General features: G+C 44.1%; 1 long non-coding RNA gene across 1 annotated transcript; it reads right to left on the reverse strand.

The window, feature by feature from the left end:
- Nucleotides 1-4996: 4996 nt before the first annotated feature.
- LOC128811121 (uncharacterized) lies at nucleotides 4997-6887 on the reverse strand. The gene is made up of 3 exons (XR_008438238.1): nucleotides 6810-6887; nucleotides 5774-5820; nucleotides 4997-5358 (listed from the first exon to the last, which is right to left on the reverse strand). It is a non-coding gene; the product is annotated as an uncharacterized LOC128811121 (long non-coding RNA).
- Nucleotides 6888-10671: the final 3784 nt, after the last annotated feature.

The following is a 10671-nucleotide window of genomic DNA, read 5'->3' on the forward strand; positions in this document are numbered from 1 at the left end:
AAATATTCAGAGCTCTACTAAACATCCTCAGTGCAAACTGGAAAGGAATAAAATTTCCATCCCAGGGACTGGAGAAGAAAAGCAAGTCCTAAGGAAGTGGCAAGCCCAAGGAAAGCTGCTCCAGCTCTTGTGACATGTTTAAAGGACCGATTTAAAAACCTAGTTTCAAGGACTGCTTTAAAGAACCAGTTTAAAGGACCTGTTAAAAATGTCAAACCTGTTAAAAACGTGTTAAAAGGATCTGTTTAAAAACCTGTTTATGCAAACAGTAGCATAGACCCTTTCTGTGCTCTTCCCAACCCAAAACAAAAGCTCGTGGTGTCTGCCAGGAGGTAAAAATCTTCTGGAGGAGCAGAGGAGAGAGAAATAAATGTACATCTGTAACGAGTCTTCACAAGCTCAAGTAAAAATCCATTTCATCTGCTGGCATTGGCAAGGTACACCCATAAATCAGGGAAAGCAAAATATTGCTTTCATATCCATCTGAGATGTTCAGGGAAATAAGGATCTCATCTCTTGGGCTGCCACAAAAATTATCTGTTCCGTCAGAAAAGGCAGATTTTGAATGTCAGCAAAAGCAACAAGAACAGCTGCTCTGTTCAGCTTGTCCACTGCTTTTGGGCTGGAGAGCAACCGGGGGACAAAACTCTCCTGCAGCAGCTTCTGCTGGGGCACAGGGTGGACAACAGACCCCAAACCCCACCCTGAGGACACAGGAACCCCTGACAGCACCAGCAGGGACCACAAAGTGCCACAAAAGAGCAAAACTGGGAGTCACACTTTCCTTGGGTCTCCAAACTGGGAGGGCAGAGGAGCAGTGGATGAGGCAGGGGGTTGTAGGCACGCACACAAAGAGCAGAGAGCAGCCCCAAACAGCCATCAGGAAACAGGTTCTAATCTTTGCACTGTCTCATCCCCAAATTTAGAGATTTGTTGAAGATGGGAAGCAGGACATTAACATGTACAACATGCCAGCTATCACTGCAACATAAAATTCCTGGTTTTCCATCTGCCATCTCTCAACAGGGTAAAGGAATTCCTCCTGCAACATATGAGCAGTTGTCTCTTTTATGGCTTTTTAATGGAAAGCAAATAAAAACTCTCCAACTCCGAATTTATCAGAACCATCTTGAAGAGTCTTTCAGAAGAGTTTTTCAGCCTTTCCGAGAGCTGCACCAGCTGCATCCAATCATGGCCAGTAATTCCTTCCCAGCTATCCAGTGAGCCTGGGAAGGAGCCAGAGCCTGCAGCTCAAACCCATGGGATGGTTGGTAACACAGGGAAATGGGATTTCCCACTGCAATAACCCTGCAAACAAATTGCAGGTGACCGATATCAATAAGGACAAGGTTTTTAAAGAATTAAGTTCCACCAGGTAACGACAAGAGAATAAAATAATTTCCAGGCTCTAGCACAGGCCTCATTCTCTGGCTACGCTTCTTTTTGCAGGTACAGAACCCAAAATCTGAATTGGGGAGTTCCTCAGAAGGGTGATGTCACTGCTTCAGCCAAAGCTCAGTGTGAGCCCCATCGCTGAGGAGGAGAGGGAAGTGCTGAGTTTATACAAAATCAGCACAAAAAAAAAAAAAGTATTGGCCTCAAACTCTGATGACACCGCTCCAAAATGTTCATTTCTGAGCCTCTGTGCTCTCAAGACACAACTCTGAGCAATTTAAGGCACTCCCAGGACTGCAACACTTTTGGAGGTCTCTGATCCCTGGAGTTTGCAGCAGTTTGGGTTTCAAATTCACCAGGAAGTTCTGAATGTACTAAAGAAATTGATCTTGCAGAATAAATGGAAAATACTGAGATGTCACCACAAAAACACTAAAATAAATTAAGTGTTGACACAGCAACACAAAGCACAAATACCAAGTCTTAATGCACAGAGCTCTCAGAGAAATCTCCAATAATTCCTTGGGGCAAGTGAAAGGGAAAGAAAGCAACAGAGAAGTTTTACTCTGATTTTCAGATTACAAGAAAAATTACGATGAAGGAAGGAATCAGGATTATAAAGAGATGTGGAGGGTGGAAGGTGATCACCCAAAGGGTCTCAGCTCTTCCCCCAGAGTCCCTGGATAAGGAAAATCACAGAAATGAGGCCCATGAGTAAAAACATTGACAGGTTTTCTGGAAGAGAAATGTCATGACTGTCCTGGAATCAATTTATCTATTGAATCCAAGAGATATATAAATATATAGAATGAAAATATAAGAATATATAGAGAATGAAAGCTGATGGAAAAGGGAGCAGTGCTATCAACCACAGGAAAGGAACTCCTGTTGTTCTCCTTCCATAAAACCATGAAAGAATCAGAGAATGGATTGGGTTGGAAGGGACCTTAAAGGCTGTGCTGCTCCAACCCCCAAGAGGACAGAAAGCCAACACTGGGAAGAAACAAGTCCTTACCTGAGAACGTGGGGACTTCTGAGCACCTCTGAGCCCAGAAAGAGCAGAACAGAACCCAACGGAGCTTGAAACGACCCCAAAGCAGCAAAGTTCTCCCCTGCTCAGTTCAAAGGGCAGAGAACACAATAATTGGTGAAGTGTTTGGGATAAAAACCACAGCCACACCAATAAAACCCTTCCCCAACAGAAACACTGTACAAAAAGGTGCCTTCGTGGCTGCTGTCATTGCGTTTGGAGTGGTTTTAAGGCACAAGTGTTTGTGCTTGGATGGAACAGGAAAGGGAAGGAGTGTTGGGATTTGGTGCTGTTCATTTTCAGTCCTGTCTGAGCAAAAGTCCATCTGCCAGCGAAGAATGGACACTGGCTGGAGAAACAGCCCCATATTTCACTGCACGGGCTTCCTGTGGTGCTCCATCATGGTGAGGACTTGGGGTAATAATGCACAAATTGGAACGCAAATGCAATATTTCAGAGGTGGAGGAGAAAACCTGAAGAACAGAGGGAAAAAGGAAAAAGTTTAACATCACTTTAGCAGCACACACATTACTGTACTCAAGCAGTGTCCAACAGCCTGCACCACTGCCAATGGCCAGGGAGGGAATTCATCCCCAGTTCAGAACAGTCCCAAAACTGGGATCTCAGCAGGACCATGCCTGTGCCTTTGGGCTCAGCATCCTCAAGGGAAATTAAGTCATGATCTTCAAGTATTGGAGCTTGAGACAAGGAACATTTTCAGGCTCTGCTCCAACACGAGCAAGTGCCAGAGTCTGCAGATCAACGAAAGCCTTATCAAACCTTATCACTGCTGTGTTTGGAGACAGAACCTTAAACACTGAGGTGGGCTTTTAAGGTACCTCATCTATAGAGATCCAGTTTGGGTTAGAACTAAAATATAAAGAGCTGCCCAAAAATATTCCCAGACCAAGATTAGAGGAGTTCTGCTGTCCCGTCACAAAGGTAAATACACAATCCAGATTGAGGAATAATTTTATATATATATATATATATATATGTACAGATTTTATATTTTATAATTATCCAGATTTTATCCTATAATTAAACCCATGATTTTTAGCTTCAGGCCGTCCCGTCTTCTGCATTTTGGACAGACAGTTCCAACAGTTGGGAGCTTCCCCATCTGCTGAATATCCCAGGTTCCAGCAGAACAAGTGGATCTGTGCTGGCTGCAGGCCAGCTGAGAAGGAGGAAGATTTATGCAAACTCTCAGGAAAACATTTCCAACAGCTGGAATAGAAAGGAAATCCAGGCAGCATCTGAATCACAGAGTTATTACTCTGCCACTCCACACAGAATCACCAGGGTCCCTCCAGCAACCACATTATTTAATAGACCATTAAATAGACTATCAAAAATCCAGTTGTCTTCATTACAGCAAACAGGAAACTGTGGGATAATGGAGTGATTTTGTGAGCGGAGCAACTGCTGAGAACCAAAGGTGAAGCAACACAGAGAAGTTTCACACTGACAGAAATAAGGATGCTCCACACAGGCTGAAAATTGGGAAATTTCAGGTCCTGAACAGCTTAAATCTTACCCTGGGTTAGCACAAATAAATAAATGAATAAAGGGGAGGGGGAGGCGTGCTGCCATAGGTCACATTTTGAAGGGCTTGAACAGATGTTGGAACATTTTTTGGGGTGAGTCAAGGCACTGTTCCTTCAGGACAGGCCCAACATCTGCAAGCACTGAAGGTGGAGCCAAGGCCCAGCACTGCTCACTGCTCCTACAGAACCCGGTGAGTTCACATTTGTAGGGTCACCACTCAATTCCGCAGTGCCTGATCCCAGGAGATTCCAGACAGAAACCAGGGAAAAGCAGCTCTGGGGCCGTGCAGGAGTGCTCAGCTCAGTTCCTAAATCACCCCAAATCCCCCCAACCCTGCTGAGGAATCCCAGGTTCAGTGGCTGCAGATGACCGTGGAAACTCCTGGGAGAAGAGCTGAACCTAAATGCCTCAAAAAGGCAGCAGGGGTAGCCTGGAAATCTTTCCCTGGTGTAAAAACTTGAATGTTAAAAAAAAAGGGGGTTTTTCAAACACTAAACTTGCAGCATGTTTCACAGGGAGAAGTTCAAAGAGTCACTAGCTGAGAAAACACACGCGAAAATATGAATTTATGAAGAATAATTTCCTCTTTCACTGCTTCCCCCAGAGCTCAATTTAAATATTAACAAATGTCCCCAAGTTAGGAGCAGCTGTCCCAGGGCTGGCCAGCGAGATCTGGGCAGCTGTGCCAAGGTTTGACAACCCTTTCCATGCTGGAATTTTTCCTAATTTTTCCTAAATTTTTCCCAAGCCAAACCTCTCCTGGAGGAACCTGAGGCCACTTCCCCTTGTTTTACCCTGAGATGGATCTGCCTCCCTTCCTAGAAACTCAAATCCTGTCTCCAAAGGGTCCTGAAATAATACTTCTTGACGATTTTTATCTGATTAATCAAACACCACAATATTTTTCCTTTTTTTTTCCACTTTTAGTACCTCACAAAGCAGATTCAAGATGACCTTAGCGTTTTCTACATTTTAATGAAGCAAAATTCCAGGAATTTATAACACTTCCATTTTCCTACAACAAATAATGCAGTTCTCTTTCCAGATCTGAAATGCTCACACGTTTTATGTCTGAACTCTGAAGTTTTTCAGAGTTTTGGAGTGGCTGCTCCATCCAACAAGGACAACTCCCTTAGGGTTTTATACTGAGGTTCGTGATGGGTGCAGACCCCAAATGACCTGGGGCTGCTGCCAGTGGGGATCCCAGGTTGTGGGGGAAAGCAGGATTCTTTTGTTGATGTTTTTAAAAGCAATATTTCAGAAGAATTCCAATTTTTTAAGCACTATTAGAGAAAAATTCGCCGCTGGTTTTGAGTTTCCACTCTCCCTGGTGTAAAATAAAGCTGCTCTAGGAGTGTTTCCTCCAGGTAAACCTTTACAGCCTGAAACCAATAATTGGGATAGGGAAGGGAAGGGAAGGGAAGGGAAGGGAAGGGAAGGGAAGGGAAGGGAAGGGAAGGGAAGGGAAGGGAAGGGAAGGGAAGGGAAGGGAAGGGAAGGGAAGGGAAGGGAAGGGAAGGGAAGGGAAGGGAAGGGAAGGGAAGGGAAGGGAAGGGAAGGGAAGGGAAGGGAAGGGAAGGGAAGGGAAGGGAAGGGAAGGGAAGGGAAGGGAAGGGAAGGGAAGGGAAGGGAAGGGAAGGGAAGGGAAGGGAAGGGAAGGGAAGGGAAGGGAAGGGAAGGGAAGGGAAGGGAAGGGAAGGGAAAAATACATCCCAAGATGGATATTTTCCCAGAGCTGCCATTAACAGGGATCAGGATGTCTGGTGCAATGTGTATGTGCTCCAGTGTCTTAAATACCTTAAATAAAAGGAGGTCTTGGCAAATCAGTTCTCTGGAGGCCAAAGCTGAGAATGGGAGAAGAGCAGATCCTCATTTTCAGCAAACATCAACTCTTTTTCATGGCAATGCCATTAAACAATCCTGTCAGGGCAAAATCTCCCTGGGAGCATTCCAGGACCAAAGTACTTCTTTTCCTGCAGGATTTTCCTCCTGCCAAATGATCAATATTTTAGCAATGTTTCACCCATTTAAGTGCAGCAGGAACAGGGGAATGGATTCATCCCTGACAGATTCCAAGGCATTTCCAAGGTGGTTGTTGTCAACTGCTGGATCACCACGATGGGGACGTGGGGTTTAGTTTTTTCCTTTGTCACTGGGATTTAGCACAGGGTAGGGTGCCAGAACTGGAGAGATAATGGGATTTTTCTTTGGATTATGGAAAATTTCAGCCCCATCAACTTCCCTGGAAGGACTGGGCTTGGTGGTCGTGTCCTGCTGAGGATTAGTGGGTGTGGAGCGACCACATCCACTGAAAAAATTGGGAAAATAGGGTTGTAGCTCTCCCCATCAAACCAGGAAGGTGTATTTGTATCTGGATATTAAATAGGGAGGCAGAACTCTGTTCTGAATTAAAACAACATCCACGTATTACTGCACCATCCACTAAACTTTGCTGCAATTTCTAATCTTGCAGAACATCAAGCCAGACAAAAAATGACCTAAATTGTCAACAGAAAAATGTAGCCTGCTCTAGAGCTGATGCCAAAGCTCTATAATATCCTGGAAAAAAAAATGTTTCACCGTAACTGACAAGCCAGAAAGTGCTAAATTTGTACCAGTATTTGCATCAGCACTCCAAGTGCAGGTGATGATTTGAGGAGAAAAGGAGAAAAGATGAGAGGAGAAAATGGAAAAGTTTCTTATATTGCAGCAAGGATTTAACCTTCAGTTAAAATTTGTTCCGTGATTATTCTAAGAGAAAATAATTTCAAGAGCTGGGCTTGGAAAAAAATTAAAATGTGTCACCACCTCCACATAAAAAGCATTCGCTTACCTTGTGGTGCCCAACAAACACCAAAATTTTTTTGGTTTATTTGTCCGAGGTGTGATCCATGAAGTGCTGCCATGTTTCCCCAACACCTGGGATTCATCCTGTCTCTCCTAATGACTCCCTGGAGTGCAGGGCAGGTGGCTGAGGTGCCGTTTGTGGTGTCACAGGTCTATTGCCACACAAAGGGAGCAGATAAAGGTGTGTGTTAATGACTGGGGGAGTCGAGGCAGGCCCTTCCCAAAATGGATTTACCTCAGGAGCGTGGGGACAGCCGTGCTGTTGTAACAAAGAACGTGAAACCCTCTGGGGCACAGGAAAATACTAATCACTCCACAAGCAAAGAAGCAAACACACAAAGGTGAATCACACAGAGATTCCAACTCACACCTAACATCTTGTGTCTCACCCACAGAAAACTATGAACTTTAGATTTCTTTGTAAGTGCAAGAATCAGTAGTGTTGTAGCATTTTTTGTTAGATAATAGTTTAAGAAAAATATAGAGCTCAATCAAATGTTATGCTTTACTTTTTTACTTTACTTACTTTTAATAATACAAATTTACCAGTTAGGACCAATATTTGGGTGACTTTAGCTAATATATCAAGTTTAGACACTGTATGTCTGTCCAACACAAGCCCAGAAAAACCATTTTCCACCTGTCTACTCAGTGTACCAGTAGATGCCTACCCATTTCCAAAAGAAATTGATGAAGCCATACAAAGTACGCTCACAAGATGGTTTTTAGCTTCTTTTTTCCTCCTCTGGAGGTTGGGATTGAAGGCACTTGAGAGGACAGTTCACGTTCAGACTCAGGTGTTTATTATTTCTTATCTATGTTACCGTCTCACAGCGGTGAGCTCTGCAGTCTTTCACTAACAAGGCACAAAATGGCCAACTGTCTCTTGTTACGAGGTCTTTTAAGGCTAAATTATCCAACTAAGAAATGACACCTAAATTATTTTCACTTTTAACCCAATAACTAATCACTCAGAGTCTGCACTGCGGACTTTTCTGCCCAATTACACAAAACCACCCAGACCCATGGAGAAGAAGGAAGAAGAAGGTGAAGAAGAACAACCAGCCTGTGCCCTAAAACCTCCATCTTGCCCCATATATATTGCTATATTCTAAAACCCCAAACTCTTAAGTTCCCCCACCCTGTGACATCACACACTTCTATCCAAACTCCACCCCCACAATCCCAGCGCTACCATTCCATTTTGGAAGCTGCTCCACGGCCTCAGGCCAATGCAGAGTTCTCCTGGGGGTCAGTGCCTGTCAGCACAGCAAGTCTGAAATTCTCAGCATCCAGAACCCCAACAATCCATGAGATCTTTAGTCCCCAGACCACAACCAAGAGCAGATAGGCCTGGCTTTGTCACTTAGGCCGGGCTGTTAGGCTGGCTCCTGCGGGTTTCACAGCGAGAGGAGCAGCTCAAGTTCTCCAAGGGCTCGCCCTCCTCGGCACTGCCGACGCTGCTCGTAGGATGAGGTGGGTGCTTGGAAGACATTTCTCATTAAGAACACATCAGCCACATCCTCTTGCTGCCCAAAGAAAGGAAAGCTTCTCCTAAAGTGTTTTGCTGACTGGAATTTGAGTTTGTTGAAGACATGTGCCTTTAAACCACGCCGCCGGAGGAAAGCTGCTTCAACAAGTACATCTTTTATAAGAAATACAAGGAGATTCACAGCCAGAAGGAAATTGTATTTAGGAATAAATTTGTGTTTGGATTTTATTACTAATTCATTACGTTCTTAATCTGAAAAATCCTGAAGCAGCACAACTGCTTGAGAATTATCATTAATAATTACATTGATACTGAATTCTTTTATGCAAATAGTACAGTAGACTTAGAGATAGGACTCTTTGTAAACCTCCTGAGTGTTTGCAGGAAGTTTAATTCATTCCCTATCTCCTTTAGTTTGCAAATGAGGTGTGAAACAATTGTCTGTTCCTGGAAGGTGGCAGCATTCAAGTGCCACAAGCAGGACGTTGATGGGTCGGGTTGTCCCCAATGTCATCGAGTGAGGTCGCCCAGATATCATTAATTATTACAATCTATTGAGTGCTGGCAGTGCAGGGATGGTCTGGGTGGATTTGGAGTGTGCCCAGCTCTGTAACTCACCTTTGGATCCAGAGAAGGCAACATCCAGGATTGCCCTGGGGCCAGGGATGGGCTGTGGCTGAGCAGGACCCTCCTGATAACACAGGGAAAATTTTTGGCCCACCATTAGGTCTTCTCCTTCCCCAAGGGGGGAACAGCTCCCAAGCAGGTAAACATGATTAACAAGATGCCATAACCTCCCAGACATCTCTCTTTTTTAGGGAAAAAAAAAAAATGCAATACAGGCTGCTGGTAAATATTTCGGAGAAAGAAACAAAACTATTCTGCGAAAGAGATTTCATTTGAATAGTTTGTGCCCGAGCCTCATCCTGGAGTTTCTCAGCTTTCCTATCTGTTTCTGCTAATGAGTTCAGCTCCCTGGGTAGAATGTGTCTGGTAAATTTTTCAAGACCTGATCATTAGCAATGTTTTGTATATTTTATTTTCTTGTTTTCGCCGTATATAGAGTTGTCATTTTTAATTCATTGCCCACTGGAATTTAAGATGGAAAACTCACATTCACTTAAAAATGAGAGGAGGAGGCTGGCACGGATTTTAATAGATGCATGTTGTCTGCAGGTGAAATTTTCCAATTCTAATACAAGTGAGTGAGAAACAAGGAAATGTGGCTCACACTGAGGAAGCAAAGTGGTTCTAGAGATAAGAAACTCACTCTTCCCGTGGCAGGGGGAATGGAGCACTGACAGTTTACGAAAAATTTCCTAATTCTTCCAAATACACAACGTGGTCGTTGCAGTTTCCGAAGTGCATCCCCTCTTCTGGCCTCTGGCTGCAGATTAGAGAATTTGAGCTCAGCAAATTGGGGATTTTGTTGGCACAAAACCCTGAAAACACCAGTGTAATCCTGATTTATAGGGAAGGGGGTAACATAATCTTCTTACTTTACAGCATTTAAAAGGGCAGAGCAGAATCAAGTGGTTTAGCCTAATTTAGCTGGGTTTTTTTTCTATTAGATTTGTAAAACAAGATGAAATAAAACGAGCATGTCCACGCACAGAGCTTCTTATAATGAGCTGAAAAACTCTACTGACAAAGAATTCTAATTGTAAAACAGGGCTGCAATGCAATGAAATGCTGTTTTGACTCATTTTACTTTGGGGTATTCTATGACATCACAGCCCTGACATTTTTCTACTTTACATCACAGAGATGTATCTCTGAAATGTGCTCACCTGTGGTGCTAAAGCTGCTCCCCTCTCCAGCTCAATCCCTTTATAAAATTAACCCCATTGGACCTTAAAATTAACCCCTTTCCAGCCTATTTTCCATGATCAAGGAAACTCCTCCTCCTGCAGATCTGACCTATCAAGTCAGGGTTAAAACCAGACACAGTTCTCCAAAGCTGTTGCTGTCTACACCAGGAAACTTCTCCCTCTCCTCCACCTTCTCCACTCGTTTTACCTCCAAAGAAATGTTGAGGCCCATGGAAGTGTGAAGGATCCCAATCCCACTCCTTTCCATGCTGTGGAAGACCAAGGAGGAGTCCTCCTGATGCATCCCATGCCTGGAAAACAAAATCTGGAGGGACTTGGTCGTTTCTTGCTCCTCCTGAACTAAACCACAGAACTCCAAAACACTGGGGCTCCTCACAGAGCAAACAGCTCCGTTCCTGGAGAGTGAAAATTCACACTCATGGAATTACGGAAAGGTTTGGGTTGGAAGGGACCTCAAAAATCATCTCCTTCCACCCCTGCCATGGCAGGGACACCTCCCACTGTCCCAGGTGCTCCCAGCCCCA

Source organism: Vidua macroura, chromosome 8 (assembly GCF_024509145.1).
Source record: "Vidua macroura isolate BioBank_ID:100142 chromosome 8, ASM2450914v1, whole genome shotgun sequence".
Classification (NCBI taxonomy): Eukaryota; Metazoa; Chordata; class Aves; order Passeriformes; family Viduidae; genus Vidua; species Vidua macroura.